The sequence below is a fragment of the Chrysochloris asiatica genome, unplaced genomic scaffold, assembly GCF_000296735.1.
Source record: "Chrysochloris asiatica unplaced genomic scaffold, ChrAsi1.0 scaffold00025, whole genome shotgun sequence".
Classification (NCBI taxonomy): domain Eukaryota; kingdom Metazoa; phylum Chordata; class Mammalia; order Afrosoricida; family Chrysochloridae; genus Chrysochloris; species Chrysochloris asiatica.
In genome coordinates, this window is record NW_006408543.1 from 21685761 (window position 1) to 21689626 (window position 3866).

A 3866-nucleotide genomic window follows, 5' to 3' on the forward strand; every position below is an offset into this window, starting at 1 on the left:
CTCCTGGGAAACCCTATACAGGATCGCTGTGGGTTGGAATCGACTCCACAATACTAACAACAATAGCAACATAACAAAGAAAGGGGAATAAACAAGAAATCCACTATTACAACACCCGAACCCCTAGTTCCCCAAGACTCTATGTTAGAGAGGGCATTGGAGTGTGGGAGTGTGGGTGGTTCTGTAGCCAAAAACACACGTCACTTATTTGTTGCAGGGGCACAGAGAGAGCAAAACCCTCTTTTGTACCTACTCAGTATTGCTTGAAATCTTGAACTTGAGCCCTTTATTCCCTCCTGCTGCTGCTGTTAAGTGCTGTTGATCTGGGTCTAACTCATAGTGACCCTGAATAGGGTTTCCAAGGAGCAGCTGTTTAAACTGCAGACCTTATGGTTCACAATCCAGTGTTGATCCTACAGTGCCACACCAGGATTCCACACCAGGATGACTTCTTGTTAGTACCACTGAGTCAGTTCTGACTTACAGTAAACATGTATAGGGTTTCAGAGGCTTTTAAAATCTTTGAGGGAGCAGATAGCCAGCAGCTAGAAAATACCTTCCATGTAACAAGCCTCCAGCAAACATTTGTTAAACTGAATTGAAGACAAAGTTTGAAGGGGAACAGTCCTGGGAAAGGAAACACGGTGACTAGATCAATACAAAGACATCACTCGCTCCTCTTAGGGAAGTAGACTTCAGGATGAAAAGTCAATTTCACTCTGAAGTAGAAAAGGGTCTCTACCACCAGAATAGGGCAGCAGACAGAAGAAAACATGGCTTGGTACTCACCTTTGCCTCAAGCTAGCCTTATTTCATTATTTCTCTTTTTAGTATTTTGTTCCAATTATTTCAAGTATGTGCACAAAAGAAGGGCCTATTTCTTTTCAATTTTTTGTTGTTGGTAAGTGCCATCAGGTCGTTTCCGACTCACAGTGACCTTACGGGTTACTGATGAAGATCAAAGATCACAGCCTTCAGTATGGGTTGCATCTCAATGTAAAGAACACAAAAATCCTCACAACTGGATCAATAAATATCATGATAAATGGAGACAGGATTGAAGTTGTCAAAGACTTCCTTTTGCTTGGATCCGCCATCAACTCTCATGGAAGCAGCAGTCAAGAAATCAAAGGACGTATTGCATCAGGCTGAACTTTAAAATGTTCAAGAGCAAAGATGTCAGTTTGAGAACTCAAGTGAGGCTGACCCAAACCATGGAATTTTCAATAGCCTCATATGTATGTTTGGAGTCCTGGTGTGGTGCTGTAGGATAACTACTTGACCATAAGTTCAGTTTTGAACTGCAAGGCTGGTGGTTCAAACTCACTAGCTGCTCCTTGGAAACTGATATAGAGTTCCTATGGGTAGGAACAGACTCAAAAGCACTTAACAACAACAACAACATATGCTTGTGAAAGTTGGTCAAAAGGAAGACTCCAGAAGAAGTGATATGTATGATTTATGATGCTGGAGAAGAATCTTAATGGTAACCTCAAATGCCAGAAGCAGAAACAAATCTGTGTTAGAAGCCAAGATGGTGACACTTTGTATCTCATACTTCAGACATCTTCTCAGGAGGGTCCAGTCCCTGGAGAAGGACGTCATGCTTGGTGAGGGACAGTGAAAAAGTGGCAGCAGCAATGGCTCACACGTAACAACCGCTTTGAGGATGGTGTAGGATACAGCAGTGCTTCGTTCTGTTGTGCGTCGGTTCGCTATGAACTGGAACTAACTTGATGGCACCTAACAACACCACCACCAAGTAGGCAGGTGGTTTTAATTTTTCTACTCTGATTTTAATGGTTCAATTGTAATTGTCTTTTATTTGATGAACTGTAAGTTCCTTAGAAATGGGATATTGATCAAATAAACAATATATTATGTGCATTATAATATATAGTTTGGGAGTGCTTAGGCTCTGCAGGATAAGCACTGGCCTGCTAACCACAAGGTTTGTGGTTTGAAGCCCACAAGCTACTCCACAGGAAAAAGATAAAGCTTTCTGTTCCTGCAAAGATTTACAGTCTTGGAAACCCTACACAGGGTCATTATGAGTCACAACTGACTCTATGGCATGTAACAACAACAATATATAGTTTAATACATAAAATGTATAATTTCGTTACTTATTACATTTTAGGAGTCCCTGCATGGCACTATTAGGTGCTCAGATACTAACAGAAAGGTTGGAGGTTTGAGCTGTAAAGTAGAGTAAAGTAAGTGATGCTTGAAGCCCTATATAAATATTTTTATACAACACTGGCAGCAAGTAAATATTTTCCTTTGTATGTGGGAGAATGTGGGGCCGAAAAGGATACCAGTGATCACTAAGCCTCATTTAACAATAAAGACATTTCGAGGAAATAAGAGGGTAATTAGTTCACACTACTCAGCTTTCTGACTCCCGACTGAATGCTCATTGCACTAAATCATGAAATAAGCAGCAAGACAATGATCTCAGTTACTTTTCATGATGCCTTCTTACTGTCTTCTGCACCTGCTACCAAAGACGATGGGAAAACCATTTAATACAGCATCATGGACACACAAAATGCCAAAGGTAAAAAAGAGTTCAGCTATCTGAGATAATTGAGCATATGTGTGTGTGTGTTTTTTAAATGTTTTATTGTGAATTATGTGATAGTTATGTGTTTAATTTAAAGTCATATTTTTACCTCTAAGAGACCAACATGCATCATTCTTCCAAAATGAACACAGTTGAGCCCAATTTTCTCCTACCCTGGAGATCATTGCTTAAACAAAGTCCAAGAAATTATCATTTGCATTGAGATAAGGAAATTTTTGCACTGGAGAATTATCCTTTCTTCTTCTTCTTTCTTTTCCAAAGATGGCAGAGAAGAGCAACGTTAATGATTTCCTTTGAGCCAAAAGTGGCCACATGCTATTCCAATCAATATTAATGAGCCCCACTACAAGCAAGATATAGATGTTCGGCATATGCTTTCCCTTCTGATTCTACAGAGCACCATTGTTCCTTCTCTAGTTCATTGACAGTCTCTTCAGGGCTTTTTTCTAAAAACCCGATTTGAATGGAATCTCTGGAGCCTGTATGTCTACAGGGGTACTGAACATAATGTGTATGCTGGATTACCTTTCAGTCCTGGCTCTGCCGTTTTCCTAGCTGGGTGATGATGGTCAGAGTCCTTACTTTTTGGACCTATCTTTTTCACCTGGAAAAGGAATGTAATACGAACAGTGATTACTCCCTGTGGTAGTGAGAAGGAAAGGAAGCATGTGGTGTAAATAGCTTAGCTTGGTGCCTGGCTGCCATAGTCTTATGTTCCCTTAGAAACAACCCTGTGACAAGGATTCAAGTGACAGTTTGTTTAGGAGATGATCCCCCAAAGCACCAGTAGATGAGTACACAAGTGAGAGGAAGGAAGGGAAGCCAATAAAGAGGGTGCTATGCAGTAAGCCCCTGCATAGTCCAAACAGTTAACACACTCAGCTGCTAACTGAAAGAGTGAAGCTTTGAGTCTGCCCAGAGGCACATTGGAAGAAAGTCCTGTGTTGATCTACTTCCAAAAAGCCAATTGTTGAAAACCATAGTTGCACAGTTTTATCTGATGTACCTGGAGTCCTAGTGTGGCGCTGTGGGCTAATGCGCTGGACTGCAAAGTTGCTTTGAACCGCAAAGTTGACAGTTCAAGCTAACCAGCTGCTCCCTGGAAACCCTATACAGGGTAGCTATGTGTCGGAACCAACTCGATGGCACATAACAACAACATCTGGCATGTGTGGTGTTACCATAAGTCAAAATCAACTTGGCAGCTACTGGTTTCATCAAGCAAGTTACCACTGTGGACAACTAGAGCACCGTCCCCATGGGAAACAGCTCAGAGTTA